Below are 18,446 nucleotides of genomic sequence, written 5' to 3' on the forward strand. Positions count from 1 at the left end.
GGAGGAGAAGGGGAAAAAAGTGGATGAGATGGCTGGATAGCATCACCAACTCAATGGACATGGGTTTGGGTAGATTCTGGGAATTGGTGATGGACAGGGTGGCCTGGCGTGCTGCAGTCCATGGGGTCGAGAACAGTCAGACACGACTGAGTAACTGAACTGAACTGAGGAGGCAGATGTTGTTACTATCCACATTTTAAGAATGAGAAAACTGAGGCACATAATTTCCCACTGCTGATAACAGTTGTGTTGAGATTCAGACTATAGCACCCTGATTCCAATGCCTTGCTCTTAACCACTATGGTTAGTCTGTGTTACTTTCCTTGGGATGCTGTAACAACATACTGAAATTTTGGTGGCTTAAACAACAGAAATTCATTTACTCACAGATTTAGAGGCTGGAAATCTGAGATCAACGTGTCTTCTGAGGCCTGTGGGAAAAAGCCTCTCTCTCTGGCCTGTAGAGGGTCTTCTTCTGGTGTCTTCACATTATTTCCCTCTGTACAAGTCTGTTAATAAAGATGCCAGTCACATTGCATTAAGGCCCACCTAATGGCATCATTTTAACTTCTACAGTTACTCTATTTCCAAATAAGATTACTTTCTGAGGTACCAGGGTGTAGGATTTCGACATATGAATGGGGCTGGCAATTCCACACACAATGCTTTGTACAGAAGGGACTCAACAAATATTCACTTCTTTTATGCTGACAAGCCTCATGGTTCAGCCTAGCAATGAGGTCCACACATGAGGAAGCTGCGTAGACAGCTGTAGCAGATGCAGATGCACAGAACTTCTTATGTGAGGTCTAGGAGGTCTGACTGCATCAGGAAGGCACGAGGTGTGACAGCATCAGGAAGGTGTCTTGCAAGAAGTGTATGTAGTACAAGAGATGTATTTTTAGGTCCTTAATAGGATGTTGGAAAATATACTCCTGTCTTAGAAACGCATCTAAATTTGTTTTAATGACTTCTCAAAGCTATGCTAGACATTCACAGCTCAGTATCTCTAGTTTCAGTTCAGTTCAGTTCTGTTCAGTTCTGTCACTCATTCATGTCCAACTCTTTACTACCCCATGGGCTGCAGCATGCCAGGCCTGCTAGTTTCTAGTGTAGCCTAATAAAAAAGTAATTACATCATATTAAAGATAATTTGATTGTTACTGAGATTCTAATTTAGTTGAAATGCTTATTGTAACAGACACATTGGCAAGGAGGAAACTTAGCATAAATTCAAACAGTGTTGGTAGTAGAATTGAAAGACTGTCAATGCAGTTAATTCAATAGTAATTATTTTCAGTACATATCCTGAGTAGCAGGAATACAATTATACATACAAAGAGTCTTAAGAAAATAATTACTCCAACTCCACCTGAAGCAATAGTCCATAAAATCCCTGATGATTGTCTCCGTGAAGAGCATGGTTCTTCTTCCATCACATCAATACTTCAGATACAAATACTCAAAAGAAGTTTCCTAAGAAGCTGAGCATTCACTGGGTGGCCCTGTTAGGATGCTCTTTTCAGTGGGCCATCCGCTTTCCCCAGCTTGTAGCCCTCTTAGGCCTTCAGTTCAGTTCAGTCGCTCAGTTCTGTCCAACTCTCTGTGACCCCATGAATTGCAGCACTCCAGGCCTCCCTGTCCATCACCAACTCCCGGAGTTCACTCAGATTCACATCCATCGAGTCAGTGATGCCATCCAGCCATCTCATCCTTGGTCGTCCGCTTCTCCTCTTGCCCCTAATCCCTCCCATCATCAAAGTCTTTTCCAATGAGTCAACTCTTCGCATGAGGTGGCCAAAGTACTGGAGTTTCATCATTCCTTCCAAAGAAGTCCCAGGGCTGATCTTCAGAATGGACTGTTTGGATCTCCTTGCAGTCCAAGGGACTCTCAAGAGTCTTCTCCAACACCACAGTTCAAAAGCATCAATACTTCGGGGCTCAGCCTTCTTCACTGTCCAACTCTCACATACATACATGACCACTGGAAAAACCATAGCCTTGACTAGACGGACCTTAGTTGGAAAAGTAATGTCTCTGCTTTTGAATATACTATCTAGGTTGGTCATAATTTTTCTTCCAAGGAGTAAGCGTCTTAATTTCATGGCTGCAGTAACCATCTGCAGTGATTTTGGAGCCCCCCAAAATAAAGTCTGACACTGTTTCCACTGTTTCCCCATCTATTTCCCATGGAGTGATGGGACCAGATGCCATGATCTTCGTTTTCTGAATATTGAGCTTTAAGCCAACTTTTTCACTCTCCTCTTTCACTTTCATCAAGAGTCTTTTTAGCTCCTCTTCACTTTCTGCCATAAGGGTGGTGTCATCTGCATATCTGAGGTTATTGATATTTCTCCCAGCAATCTTGATTCCAGCTTGTGTTTCTTCCAGTCCAGCATTTCTCATGATGTAGTCTGCATATAAGCTAAATAAGCAGGGTGACAATATACAGCCTTGACGTACTCCTTTTCCTATTTGGAACCAGTCTGTTTTTCCATGTCCACTTCTAACTGTTGCTTCCTGACCTGCATACAGATTTCTCAAGAGGCAGGTTAGGTGGTCTGGTATTCCCATCTCTCTCAGAATTTGCCACAGTTTATTGTGATCCACACAGTCAAAGGCTTTGGCACAGTCAATAAAGCAGAAATAGATGTTTTTCTGGAACTCTCTTGCTTTTTCCATGATCCAGTGGATGTTGGCAATTTGATCTCTGGTTCGTCTACCTTTTCTAAAACCAGCTTGAACATCTGGAAGTTCACGGTTCATGTATTGCTGAAGCCTGTCTTGGAGAATTTTGAGCATTACTTTCCCAGCATGTGAGATGAGTGCAATTGTGGGGTAGTTTGAGCATTCTTTGGCATTGCCGTTCTTTGGAATTGGAATGAAAACTGATCTTTTCCAGTCCTGTGGCCACTGCTGAGTTTTCCAAATTTGCTGGCATATTGAGTGCAGCACTATCACAGCATCATCTTTCAGGATTTGAAACAGCTCAATTGGAATTCCATCACCTCCACTAGCTTTGTTTGTGGTGATGCTTTCTAAGGCCCACTTGACTTCACATTCCAGGATGTCTGGCTCTAGAGTAGTGATCACATCATCATGACTATCTGGGTCGTGAAGATCTTTTTTGTACAGTTCTTCCATGTATTCTTGCCACCTCTTCTTAATATCTTCTGCTTCTGTTAGGTCCATACAATTTCTGTCCTTTATTGAGCCCATCTTTGTATTAAATGTTCCCTTGGTATCTCTAATCTTCTTGAAGAGATCTCTAGTCCTTCCCAATCTGTTGTTTTCCTCTATTTCTTTGCATTGATCGCTGAGGAAGGCTTTCTTATCTCTTCTTGCTATTCTTTGGAACTCTGCATTCAGATGCCTATATCTTTCCTTTTCTCCTTTGTTTTTCACCTCTCTTCTCCTCACAGCTATTTGTAAGGCCTCCCCAGACAGCCATTTTGCTTTTTTGAATTTCTTTTCCATGGGGATGGTCTTGATCCCTGTCTCCTGCACAATGTCACGAACTTCATTCCATAGTTCATCAGGCCCTCTATCTATCAGATCTAGGCCCTTAAATCTATTTCTCACTTCCACTGTATAATCATAAGGGATTTGATTTGGGTCATACCTGAATGGTCTAGCGGTTTTCCCTACTTTCTTCAATTTAAGTCTGAATTTGGCAATAAGGAGTTCATGGTCTGAGCCACAGTCAGCTCCGGGTCTTGTTTTTGCTGATGGTATAGAGCTTCTCCATCTTTGGCTGCATAGAATATAATCAATCTGATTTCGGTGTTGACCATCTGGTGATGTCCACGTGTAGAGTCTTCTCTTGTCTTGTTGGAAGAGGGTGTTTACTATGACCAATGCATTCTCTTGGCAAAACTCTATTAGTTTTGCCCTGCTTCATTCCGCATTCCAAGGCCAAATCTGCCTGTTACTCCAGGTGTTTCTTGACTTCCTACTTTTGCATTCCAGTCCCCTATAATGAAAAGGACATCTTTTTTGGGTGTTAGTTCTAAAAGGTCTTGTAGGTCTTCATAAAACCGTTCAACTTCAGCTTCTTCAGCATTACTGGTTGGGGCATAGACTTGGATAACTGTGATATTGAATGGTTTGTCTTGGAGATGAACAGAGATCATTCTGTTGTTTTTCAGATTGCATCCAAGTGCTGCATTCTGGACTCTTTTGTTGACCATGATGGCTACTCCATTTCTTCTGAGGGATTCCTGCCCACAGTAGTAGATATAATGGTGATCTGAGTTAAATTCACCCAGTCCAGTCCATTTTAGTTCGCTGATTCCTAGAATGTCGATGTTCACCCTTGCCATCTCTTGTTTGACTACTTCCAATTTGCCTTGATTCATGGACCTGACATTCCATGTTTCTATGCAATATTGCTCTTTACAGCATTGGATCTTGCTTTTATCACCAGTCACATCCTCAACTGGATATTGTTTTTGCTTTGGCTCCATCCCTTCGTTCTTTCTGTAGTTATTTCTCCTCTGATCTCCAGTAGCATATTGGGCACCTAATGACCTGGGGAGTTCCTCTTTCAGTATCCTATCATTTTGCCTTTTCATAATGTTCATGGGGTTCTCAAGGCAAGAATACTGAGGTGGCTTGCCATTCCCTTCTCCCAGGGACCACATTCTGTTAGACCTCTCCACCATGACCCACCCATCTTGCGTTGCCCCACAGGCATGGCTTGGTTTCATTGAGTTAGACAAGGCTGTGGTCCTAGTGTGATTAGATTGACTAGTTTTCTGTGAGTATGGTTTCAGTGTGTCTGCCCTCTGATGCCCTCTTGCAACACCTACCATCTTACTTGGGTTTCTCTTACTTTGGACGTGAGGGTATCTCTTCACGGCTGCTCCAGCAAAGCACAGCCGCTGCTCCTTACCTTGGATGAGGGGTATCTCCTTACCGCCGCTGTTCCTGACCTTCAACGTGGGATAGCTCCTCTAGGCCCTCCTGTGCCTGTGCAGTCACTGCTCCTAGTGAGTGTAATCTAGCAGAGTCCCTTGGCCCCAAAATATTTACTTGGCATCTTCCATTCTCAGACCACAATCTCTCATCCTGCCTGCTTATCCCTTTAGTCACACTCCCCCCACCCCACACACAATCTTGTTTAGGCCTCTGCTTTCTCCCTTTTTGCCCCTCCTGGACTGACAGCCTCCTATATGGTTCAGGGCCCATCGTCCACAATGTCAACCCTCTCTTGTGAGGGCACTTGCTTTTTTATCCCACTCCTGCCCCCTGCCCCAATCAGATTGTAGCCCTTTATCAGAAAAGAACAACTGAGTGATATCAGGGAAATTTCTGCCCAGGAGTCTTGCTACTACAGCCTCACATCAGCCAGTTTTCCTCAGAAAAACAAAATCAATAGGATATATAAATATAAATATAAATATATATATATATATATATATATATATATATATATATATATATATATATATATATATATATATATATATATATATATATAAACAAGACTCAGTTTCCCCCATCAGAACAAAACCCAGTTTCCCCCACAGTCAGCCTCTCCCATCCGGAAGCTTCCATAAGCCTCTTATCATTATCCATCAGAGGGCATACAGAATGAAAACCACAGTCACAGAAAACTAACCAAACTGACCACATGGAGCACAGCCTTGTCTAATTCAATGCAACTATGAGCCATGCTATGTAGGGGTCACCCAAGATAGACAGGTAATGGTAGAGAGTTCTGACAAAATGTGATCCACTGGGAAATGGAATGGAAAACCACTTCAGTATTCTTGCCTTGAGAACTCCGTGAACAAATAGTATGAAAGCTAAAAAGATATGACACTAAAAGATGAACTCCCAGGTCAGTAGGTGCGCCTGGGGAAGACTGGAGAAAGAACTCAAGGAACTATGAAGAGACGGAGCCAAAGTGAAAACAATGCCCAGTTGTGGATATGACTGGTGATGGAAGGAAAGTCCAATGCTGTAAAGAACAATATTGTATAGGAACCTCGAATGTTAGGTCCATGAATCAAGGCAAATTGGAAGTAGTCAAACAGGAGATGGCTGAGAGAGTCAATTCCTAGGCAGGTTGATAAGAAGCCTGGGGCTTTTGAGAAGGAGATAAAGGTCTGGAGTTCTCAAGGAGAAGAAAAGGACAAACATTTATTTCTTTAAGTCCAGAGCTGATGATTGCACAACAAAACAACCCATCTTGCTCAAGGATATGTTCTCCTTAAACTCTGTACCAATGATTATATAACAACAATGAATCCTGATTGAGGACATGTTTCTCCTTCTTTTTTTTAATTTTTTTTTAATTTTTATTTTTACTTTAATTTACTTTACAATACTGTATTGGTTTTGCCATACATTGACATGAATCCACCACGGATGTACATGCGATCCCAAACATGAACCCCCCTCTCACCTCCCTCCCCATAACATCCCTCTGGGTCATCCCTGTGCACCAGCCCCAAGCATGCTGTATCCTGCATTGGACACAGACTGGTGAAACGATTCTTACAAGATAGTATATATGTTTCAATGCCATTCTTCCAAATAATCCCACCCTCTCCCTCTCCCTCTCCCTCTGAGTACAAAAGTCTGCTATACACATCTGTGTCTTTTTTGCTGTCTTGCATAGAGGGTCATCATTGCCATCTTTCTAAATTCCTATATATGTGTTAGTATACTGTATTGGTGTTTTTCTTTCTGGCTTACTTCACTCTGTATAATTGGCTCCAGTTTCATCCACCTCATCAGAACTGATTCAAATGTATTCTTTTTAACAGCTGAGTAATACTCCATTGTGTATATGTACCACAGCTTTCTTATCCAGTCATCTGCTGATGGACATCTAGGTTGTTTCCATGTCCTGGCTATTATAAACAGTGCTGCGATGAACATTGGGGTACATGTGTCTCTTTCAATTCTGGTTTCCTCGGTGTGTATGCCCAGCAGTGGGATTGCTGGGTCATATGGCAGTTCTATTTGCAATTTTTTAAGGAATCTCCACACTGTTCTCCATAGTGGCTGTACTAGTTTGCATTCCCACCAACAGTGTAGGAGGGTTCCCTTTTCTCCACACCCTCTCCAGCATTTATTGCTTGCAGATTTTTGGATTGCAGACATTCTGACTGGTGTGAAATGGTACCTCATTGTGGTTTTGATTTGCATTTCTCTAATAATGACTGATGTCGAGCATCTTTTCATGTGTTTGTTAGCCATCCGTATGTCTTCTTTGGAGAAATGTCTATTTAGTTCTTTGGACCATTTTTTGATTGGGTCATTTATTTTTCTGGAATTGAGTTGCATAAGTTGCTTGTATATTTTTGAGATTAGTTGTCAGTTCTTTCATTTGCTATTATTTTCTCCCATTCAGAAGGCTGTCTTTTCACCTTGCTTATATTTTCCTTTGTTGTGCAGAAGCTTTTAATTTTAATTAGATCCCATTTGTTTATTTTTGCTTTCATTTCCAGAATTCTGGGAGGTGGATCATAAAGGATCCTGCTGTGATTTAAGTCAGAGAGTGTTTTGCCTATGTTCTCCTCTAGGAGTTTTATAGTTTCTGGTCTTACATTTAGATCTTTAATCCATTTTGAGTTTATTTTCATGTGTGGTGTTAGAAAGTGATCTAGTTTCATTCTTTTACAAGTGACTGACCAGTTTTCCCAGCACCACTTGTTAAAGAGATTGTCTTTACTCCATTGTATATTCTTGCCTCCTTTGTCAAAGATAAGGTGTCCATATGTATGTGGATTTATCTCTGGGCTTTCTATTTTGTTCCATTGATCTATATTTCCGTCTTTGTGCCAGTACCATACTGTCTTGATGACTGTGGCTTTGTAGTAGAGCCTGAAGTCAGGCAAGTTGATTCCTCCAGTTCCATTCTTCTCTCTCAAGATTGCTTTGGCTATTCGAGGTTTTCTGTATTTCCATACAAATCTTGAAATTATTTGTTCTAGTTCTGTGAAAAATATGGTTGGTAGCTTAATAGGGATTGCATTGAATTTGTAAATTGCTTTGGGTATTATACTCATTTTCACTATATTGATTCTTCCGATCCATGAACATGGTATATTTCTCCATCTATTAGTGTCCTCTTTGATTTCTTTCATCAGTGTTTTATAGTTTTCTATATATAGGTCTTTAGTTTCTTTAGGTAGATATATTCCTAAGTATTTTATTCTTTTCATTGCAATGGTGAATGGAATTGTTTCCTTAATTTCTTTTTCTACTTTCTCATTATTAGTGTATAGGAATGCAAGGGATTTCTGTGTGTTGATTTTATATCCTGCAACTTTACTATATTCATTGATTAGCTCTAGTAATTTTCTGGTGGAGTCTTTAGGGTTTTCTATGTAGAGGATCATGTCATCTGCAAACAATGAGAGTTTTACTTCCTCTTTTCCAATTTGGATTCCTTTTATTTCTTTTTCTGCTCTGATTGCTGTGGCCAAAATTTCCAGAACTATGTTGAATAGAAGCGGTGAAAGTGGGCACCCTTGTCTTGTTCCTGACTTTAGAGGAAATGCTTTCAATTTTTCACCATTGAGGATAATGTTTGCTGTGGGCTTGTCATAGATAGCTTTTATTATGTTGAGGTATGGTCCTTCTATTCCTGCTTTCTGGAGAGTTTTTATCATAAATGGATGTTGAATTTTGTCAAAGGCCTTCTCTGCATCTATTGAGATAATCATATGGCTTTTGTTTTTCAATTTGTTAACGTGGTGAATTACACTGATTGATTTGTGGATATTGAAGAATCCTTGCATCCCTTGGATAAAGCCCACTTGGTCATGGTGTATGATCTTTTTAATGTGTTGTTGTATTCTGATTGCTAGAATTTTATTGAGGATTTTTGCATCTATGTTCATCAGTGATATTGGCCTGTAGTTTTCTTTCTTTGTAGTATCTTTGTCAGGTTTTGGTATTAGGGTGATAGTGGCCTCATAGGATGAGTTAGGAAGTTTACCTTCCTCTGCCATTTTCTGGAAGAGTTTGAGGAGGATAGGTGTTAGCTGTTCTCGAAATTTTTGGTAGAATTCAGCTGTGAAGCCGTCTGGACCTGGGCTTTTGTTTGCTGGAAGATTTCTGATTACAGTTTCAATATCCATGCTTGTGATGGGTCTGTTAAGATTTTCTATTTCTTCCTAGTTCAGTTTTGGAATATTGCACTTTTCTAAGAATTTGTCCATTTCTTCCACGTTGTCCATTTTATTGGCATATAATTGCTGATAGTAGTCTCTTATGATCCTTTGTATTTCTGTTTTGTCTGTTGTGATCTCTCCATTTTCATTTCTAATTTTATTGATTTGATTTTTCTCTCTTTGCTTATTAATGAGTCTGGCTAATGGTTTGTCAATTTTATTTATCCTTTCAAAGAACCAGCTTTTGGCTTTGTTGATTTTTGCTATGGTCTCTTTTGTTTCTTTTGCATTTATTTCTGCCCTAATTTTTAAGATTTCTTTCCTTCTACTAACTCTGGGATGCTCCAATTCTTCCTTTTCTAGTTGCTTTAGGTGTAGAGTTAGTTTATTTATTTGACTTTTTTCTTGTTTCTTGAGGTATGCCTGTAGTGCTATGAACTTTCCTCTTAGCACTGCTTTTATAGTGTCCCACAGGTTTTGGGTTGTTGTGTTTTCATTTTCATTAGTTTCTATGCATATTTTTATTTCTTTTTTGATTTCTTCTGTGATTTGTTGGTTATTCAGAAGTGTGTTGTTCAACCTCCATATGTTGGAATTTTTAATAGTTTTGCTTCTGCAATTGAGATCTAATCTTAATGCATTATGGTCAGAAAAGATGGTTGGAATGATTTGGATTTTTTTCAATTTATCAAGGTTAGATTTATGGCCCAGGATGTGATCTATCCTGGAGAAGGTTCCATGAGCACTTGAGAAAAAGGTGAAATTCATTGTTTTGGGGTGAAATGTCCTATAGATATCAATTAGGTCTAACTGGTCTAATGTATCATTTAAAGTTTGCGTTTCTTTGTTAATTTTCTGTTTAGTCGATCTGTCCATAGGTGTGAGTGGAGTATTAAAGTCTCCCACTATTATTGTGTTATTGTTAATTTCCCCTTTCATACTTGTTAGCATTTGTCTTACATATTGCAGTGCTCCTATATTGGGTGCATATATATTTATAATTGTTATATCTTCTTCTTGGATTGATCCTTTGATCATTATGTAGTGGCTTTCTTTATCTCTTTTCACAGCCTTTGTTTTAAAGTCTATTTTATCGGATATGAGTACTGTCACTCCTGCTTTCTTTTGGTCTCTATTTGCATGGTATATCTTTTTCCAGCCCTTCACTTTCAGTCTGTATGTGTCCCTTGTTTTGAGGTGGGTCTCTTGTAAGCAGCACATAGAGGGGTCTTGTTTTTGTATCCATTCGGCCAATCTTTGTCTTTTGGTTGGGGCATTCAACCCATTTACGTTTAAGGTAATTATTGATAAGTATGATCCCGTTACCATTTACTTTATTGTTTTGGGTTCCCGTTTATACACCCTTTTCGTGTTTCCTGTCTAGAGAATATCTTTTAGAATTTTTTGGAGAGCTGGTTTGGTGGTGCTGAATTCTCTCAGCTTTTGCTTGTCTGTAAAGCTTTTGATTTCTCCTTCGTATTTGAATGAGATCCTTGCTGGATACAGTAATCTGGGCTGTAGGTTATTTTCTTTCATCACTATAAGTATGTCTTGCCATTCCCTCCTGGCCTGAAGAGTTTCTATTGAAAGATCAGCTGTTATCCTTATGGGAGTCCCCTTGTGTGTTATTTGTTGTTTTTCCCTTGCTGCTTTTAATATTTGTTCTTTGTGTTTGATCTTTGTTAATTTGATTAATATGTGTCTTGGGGTGTTTCGCCTTGGGTTTATCCTATTTGGAACTCTCTGTGTTTCTTGGACTTGGGTGATTATTTCCTTCCCCATTTTAGGGAAGTTTTCAACTATTATCTCCTCAAGGATTTTCTCATGGTCTTTCTTTTTGTCTTCTTCTTCTGGGACTGCTATAATTCGAATGTTGGAGCGTTTCATGTTGTCCTGGAGGTCTCTGAGATTGTCTTCATTTCTTTTAATTTGTTTTTCTTTTTTCCTCTCTGATTCATTTATTTCTACCATTCTATCTTTTATTTCACTAATCCTATCTTCTGCCTCCGTTATTCTACTATTTGTTGCCTCTAGAGTGTTTCTGATCTCATTTATTGCATTAGCATTATATATTGACTCTTTTTATTTCTTCTAGGTCCTTGTTAAACCTTTCTTGCATCTTCTCAATCCTTGTCTCTAGGCTATTTATCAGTGATTCCATTTTGATTTCAAGATTTTGGATCATTTTCACTATCAATATTCGGAATTCTTTCTCAGGTGGATTCCCTATGTCTTCCTCTTTTGTTTGGCTTGGTGGCATTTCTCCTGTTCTTTAACCTGATGAGTATTCCTCTGTCTCTTCATCTTGGTTATATTGCTGCGTTTGGGGTGGCCTTTTAATTTTCTGGTAATTTGTGGAGTTCTCTTTATTATGGAGCTTCCTCACTGTGGGTGGGGTTGTATCAGTGGCTTGTCAAGGTTTCCTGGTTAGGGAGGCTTGTGTTGGAGTTCTGGTGGGTGGAGCTGGGTTTTTTCTCTCTGGAGTGCAGTGGAGTGAACAGTAATGAGTTATGAGTCGTCAGAGTTTTTGGAGTAGCTTTGAGCTGCCTGTATATTGAAGCTCAGGGGAGTGTTCCTGTGTTGCTGAAGAATTTGCGTGGTATGTCTTGCTCTGGAACTTGTTGGCCCTTGGGTGGAGCTTGGTTTCAGTGTAGGTATGGAGGCGTTTGATGAGCTCCTATTGCTTAATGTTCCCTGAATTCAAGAGTTCTCTGATGTTCTCAGGCTTTGGACTTAAGCCTCCTGCTTCTGGTTTTCAGTTTTATTTTTACAGTAGCCTCTAGATTTCTCCATCTATACAGCACTGATGATAAAACATCTAGGTTAAAGATGAAAAGTTTCTCCACATTGAGGGACACCCAGAGAGGTTCACTGAGTTACATGGAGAAGAGAAGAGGGAGGGTGTGGTTAGAGGTGACTGGAATGAGATGCAGTGAGATCAAAAGAGGAGAGAGCAAGCTAGCCAGTAGTCACTTCCTTATGTGCGCTCCATAGTCTGGACCGCTCAGAGGTATTTACAGAGTTGTACAGGGAAGATGAGAGGGAGGAAGTAAACAGAGGTGGCCAGGAGGATAAGAGAGAGGAATGAAAAGGAGAGAGACAAATCCTGCCAGTAACCAGTTCCTTAGGTGTTCTCCACCGTCTGGAACACACAGAGATTCACAGAGTTGGATAGAGAAGAGATGGGGGAGGAAAGAGACAGAGGCCACCTGGTGCAGAAAAAGGAGAGTCCAAAGGAGGAGAGAGTGGTCAAGCCAGTAATCTCGCTCTCAGGTAAAATTGGGTAGTGAAGTTTGGGTTTTTAAATGTACAAAATTGACAACAAAAACCGAAAAGCAAAGATTAAAAATCTAGAGTAGAGGTTGGATTTTCAAAAATACAATATTAAAGAAAAGAAGCAGAAGGAAAAAAGAAAAAAGAAAAAAAAAGCCACAAGAATTATTAAAAAAACTCCAACCACACCACATAAAGACTATATATGGTGTTTGCCTTTAAAAAAATAGGGTCTTTTTTTTGAAAAGTAATAGTATGTTATAGAAATAAAAATTAGAGGAGAAATAGAAGACTTAACAATTAAAAAACAGTTAGAAAAAAAAAGAAGGAGGGGGGAGGAATGATTGTAAAAATAGTAAAGATAAATCTGGCCCTTCTCTGATGTGGGCAGTGTGGGGTCACTTCCAAGGCGGTTCCCTCTGTTTAACTTCTTCTGTTTGCTGGTTTGTTAGGCTCACTAGTTCAGTCGCGCTGTGGGGAGGTGGGGGATGCTTCAAACAAAGAGCAGTGTCGTGTGCACACAGTGTCTCAGCCCCGCTGGACCTGTCCCTTCTCACAGCGCACAAACCGCTCGGTTCTACGATGCTCAGCCTGGAACCGCCTGAGGCCGGCCCTAGGCTTCGTGCACCTCCCCGGTCTAAGCTGCTAAGGTTCGGCGCTCAGGTAGCCCTCAGAGGCTCAGATTCGGTTGGGACTGCGTTTTGTGCCCTTCCCAGGTCCGAGTAGCTCAGAAGTTTGGCGAACGCGGTCGCTGCGACTTGTCGCCTTTTCTGTCTCTGCTGCTCAGTTTTCTGGGTGTACTGCTGGCACCTCTTGTGAGGCAGATGGTGACTGTCCAGCACCCCCAGAAGTCTTAGCAAAGAAGCCTGCTTGCAGTTTGGTAGGTAGAGTCTCTCCAGGGCTGCAATTGCCCCTTTCCAGCCCTTATGGCTCTGGCTGCCTATCCCCGGTGGGGGATGGTCTGCAGCGGCTATTTCTGTCTGTCCTTTGTTCTGTGCATGGTCCTGGCAGTGTCTTATGTTCGAGCTTTTCGTGTGGTAGCTATCCCACAGTCTGGTTTGCTAGCCCAAGTTAGATCATTCTGGTTATGCGTGGGGCATTCCTGCCTGATTCTTACAAATCTCTGCAGCCCGTGCCTCCCATGCTTCCCTGCCCTGCCCCCACTTGCTATTGGCGGATGCAGGCATCTGTGCTGCTTTTCCGCTGGGGGAGTTATTATTGGGCTTGTAATCTGCTGGTTTTAATTATTTATTAATTTTTCCTTCCTGTTATGTTGCCCTCTGTGTTTCCAAGGCTCGCCACAGACTCGGCAGGGAGAGTGTTTCCTGGTGTTTGGAAACCTCTCTTCTTAAAATTCCCTTCCTGGGACAGGCTTCCCTTCCCAGGACGGAGCTCCTTCCCCACCTCCTTTGTCCCTCTTTTCATCTTTTATATTTTTTCCTACCTGTTTTTGAAGACAATGGTCTGCTTTGCTGGTTGCCTGATGTCCTCTGCCAGCATTCAGAAGTTGTTTTGTGGAGTTTGCTCGGCATTGAAATGTTCTTTTGAGGAATCTGTGAGGGAGAAAGTGGTCTTCCCGTCAAATTCCTCCACCATCTTAGGACCACCCTCATGTTTCTCCTTCTTGAGAACCTTCTGACTAATCCTGTTATCTTAAAATGTTTATTGTGGGAATAGATCTGGTAAGACGTTTACAAACTTGAGATATTCTTTTGATTTACTGCAATAATCAATTGAAAAAGTATATAGCTCCCTTGCTTAGAGAGCGGGTACTCTTCGTCCTCTTTCTGATGTCTATGTCAGAAGCTTTCTTTGTCCCCCTCTATACTTTAATAAAACTTGGCTACACAAAACATCTTGAGTGATCAAGCCTAGTCTCTTGTCCCAAAGCTAAATTTTCTTTGGAAATCACGAATCTGACACCATTCACCCTAAGTTATTATGGCAAGAGTGAACACTGACATTTAAGGAATCAGTGAACCAAAACAGAAAAGAAGGGGTGAATTTAATTCAAATGACCATTATATTTACCAGTGTGGGCAAACATCCCTTAGAAGAAATGGAGTAGCCCTCATAGTCAGTGAAAGAGTCAAAAATGCAATGCTTGGGTGCAATGACAAATGAAACTATAAGCAAGATGAAAAGACAGCCTTCAGAATGGGAGAAAATAATAGCAAATGAAGCAACTGACAAAGAATTAATCTTAAAAATATACAAGAAACTCCTGCAGCTCACTTCTAGAACAATAAAGGATCCAATCAAACAGTGGGCCAAGGAACTAAATAGACATTTCCTCAACGAAGGCATACAGATGGCTCACAAACACATGAAAAGATGCTCAACATCACTCGTTATCAGAGAAATGCAAATCAAAACCACAATGATGTACCATTTTACACCAGTCAGAATAGCTGCTATCCAAAAGTTGACCAGCAATAAATTCTGGAGAGGGTGTGGAGACAAGGGAACCCTCTTACACTGTTGGTGGGAATGCAAATGAGTACAGCCACTATGGAGAACAGTGTGGAGATTCCTTAAAAAACTGGAACTAGAACTACCATACGACCCAGCAATCCCACTGCTGGGCATACACACAGAGGAAACCAGAACTGAAAGAGACACATGTACCCCAGTGTTCATCACAGCACTGTTTATAATAGCCAGGACATGGAAGCAACCTAGTTGTCCATCAGCAGACGAATGGATAAGAAAGCTGTGGTACATATACACAATGGAGTATTACTCAGCCATATGCAGATGACAACACCTTTATGGCAGAAAGGGAAGAGGAACTAAAAAGCCTCTTGATGAAAATGAAAGAGGAGAGCGAAAAAGTTGGGGTAAAGCTCAACATTCAGAAAACAAAGATCATGGCATCCGGTCCCACCACTCATGGGAAATAGATGGGGAAACAGTGGAAACAGTGTCAGACTTTATTTTTGGGGGCTCCAAAATCACTGCAGATGGTGACTGCAGCCATGAAATTAAAAGACGCTTACTCCTTGGAAGAAAAATTATGACCAACCTAGATAGTATATTCAAAAGCAGAGACATTACTTTTCCAACTAAGGTCCGTCTAGTCAAGGCTATGGTTTTTCCAGTGGTCATGTATGTATGTGAGAGTTGGACAGTGAAGAAGGCTGAGCCCCGAAGTATTGATGCTTTTGAACTGTGGTGTTGGAGAAGACTCTTGAGAGTCCCTTGGACTGCAAGGAGATCCAGCCAGTCCATTCTGAAGGAGATCAGCCCTGGGATTTCCTTGGAAGGAATGATGCTGAAGCTGAAACTCCAGTACTTTGGCCACCTCATGCGAAGAGTTGACTCATTGGAAAAGACTCTGTTGCTGGGAGGGATTGGGGGCAGGAGGAGAAAGGGACGACCAAGGATGAGATGGCTGGATGGCATCACAGACTCGATGCACATAAGTCTGAGTGAACTCCGGGAGTTGGTGGTGAACAGGGAGGCCTGGCGTGCTGCAATTCATGGGGTCGCAAAGAGTCGGACACGACTGAGAGACTGAACTGAACTGAAAAAGAATACATTTGAATCAGTTCTAATGAGGTGGATGAAACTGGAGCCTATTATACAGAGTGAAGTAAGCGAGAGAGAAAAACACCAATACAGTATCCTAAAAATAACTGTGAAAAGAAGAGAAGTGAAAAGCAAAGGAGAAAAGGAAAGATATAAGCATCTGAATGCAGAGTTCCAAAGAATAGCAAGGAGAGATAAGAAAGCCTTCCTCAGCGATCAAAGCAAAGAAATAGAGGGAAACACAGAATGGGAAAGACTAGAGATCTCTTCAAGAAAATTAGAGATACCAAGGGAACATTTCATGCAAAGATGGGCTCGATAAAGGACAGAAATGGTATGGACCTAACAGAAGCAGAAGATATTAAGAAGAGGTGGCAAGAATACACAGAAGAACTGTACAAAAAAAAAGATCTTCACGACCCGGATAATCACGATGATGTGATCACTCATGTAGAGCCAGACATCCTGGAATGTGAAGTCAAGTGGGCCTTAGAAAGCATCACTATGAACAAAGCTAGTAGAGGTGATGGAATTCCAGTGGAGCTATTTCAAATCCTGAAAGATGATGCTGTGAAAGTGCTGCACTCAATATGCCAGCAAATTTGGAAAACTCAACTGTGGCCACAGGACTGGAAAAGATCAGTTTTCCTCCCCATCCCAAAGAAAGGCAATGCCAAAGAATGCTCAAACTACCGCACAATTGCACTCTTCTCACACGCTAGTAAAGTAATGCTCGAAATTCTCCAAGCCAGGCTTCAACAATATGTGAACCGTGAACTTCCTGATGTTCAAGCTGGTTTTAGAAAAGGCAGAGGAACCAGATATCAAATTGCCAACATCCGCTGGATCATGGAAAAAGCAAGAGAGTTCCAGAAAAACATCTATTTCTGCTTTATTGACTATGCCAAAGCCTTTGACTGTGTGGATCACAATAAACTGTGGAAAATTCTAAGAGTGATGGGAATGCCAGACCACCTGACTTGCCTCTTGAGAAATCTGTATGCAGGTCAGGAAGCAACAGTTAGAAATGGACATGGAACAACACACTGGTTCCAAATAGGAAAAGGAGTACGTCAAGGCTGTATATTGTCACCCTGCTTATTTAGCTTATATGCAGACTACATCATGAGAAATGCTGGACTGGAAGAAACACAAGCTGGAATCAAGATTGCTGGGAGAAATATCAATAACCTCAGATATGCAGATGACACCACCCTTATGGCAGAAAGTGAAGAGGAGCTAAAAAGACTCTTGATGAAAGTGAAAGAGGAGAGCGAAAAAGTTGGCTTAAAGCTCAATATTCAGAAAACGAAGATCATGGCATCCGGTCCCATCACTTCATGGGAAATAGATGGGGAAACAGTGGAAACAGTGTCAGACTTTATTTTGGGGGGCTCCAAAATCATTGCAGATGGTGACTGCAGCCATGAAATTAAAAGACGCTTACTCCTTGGAAGAAAAGTTATGACCAACCTAGACAGCATATTCAAAAGCAGACACATTACTTTGCTGACTAAGGTCCGTCTAGTCAAGGCTATGGTTTTTCCAGTGGTCATGTATGGATGTGAGAGTTGGACTGTGAAGAAGGCTGAGTGCCGAAGAATTGATGCTTTTGAACTGTGGTGTTGGAGAAGACTCTTGAGAGTCCCTTGGACTGCAAGGAGATCCAACCAGTCCATTCTGAAGGAGATCAACCCTGGGATTTCTTTGGAAGGAATGATGCTAAAGCTGAAACTCCAGTATTTTGTCCAACCCATGTGAAGAGTTGACTCATTGGAAAAGATTCTGATGCTGGGAGGGATTGGGGGCAGGAGGAGAAGGGGACGACAGAGGATGAGATGGCAAGATGGCATCACTGACTCAATGTGAGTCTGAGTGAACCCCGGGAGTTAGGTGATGGACAGGGAGGCCTGGCGTGCTGCAATTCATGGTGTCACATCGAGTCAGACACTACTGAGCGACTGAACTGAACGCATAAGTATGGAATTTAGAAAGATGGTAACAATAATCCTGTACGTGAGACAGTAAAAGAGACACAGATGTATAGATCAGCCTTTTGGACTCTGTGGGAGAGGGCAAGGGTGGGATGACTTGGGAGAATGGCATTGAAACATGTATATTATCATATGCGAAATGTATCGCCAGTCCAGGTTCCATGCATGATACAGGATGCTCGGGGCTGGTGCACTGGGATGACCCAGAGGATGGGATGGGGAGGGAGGTGGGAAGGGGGTTCAGGATGGGGAACACATGTACACTGGTGGGGGATTCATGTCAATGAATGGCAAAACCAATTTAAAAAGGTATTTATACAGTGGAATAGTATTCAGCCATAAAAAGAATGAAATATTGCTACTTGCAGCAACGTAGATAGACCTAGAAACAATTATACTAACTGAAGTAAGTCAAATGGAAAAAGACAAATACTATATGATATCACTTATATGTTGAATCAAAAAAAATAATACGAATGAATCTATATATGAAACAGACCCACAGAGAGTGAAA

The sequence above is a fragment of the Ovis canadensis genome, chromosome 14 (assembly GCF_042477335.2).
Source record: "Ovis canadensis isolate MfBH-ARS-UI-01 breed Bighorn chromosome 14, ARS-UI_OviCan_v2, whole genome shotgun sequence".
Lineage (NCBI taxonomy): Eukaryota > Metazoa > Chordata > Mammalia > Artiodactyla > Bovidae > Ovis > Ovis canadensis.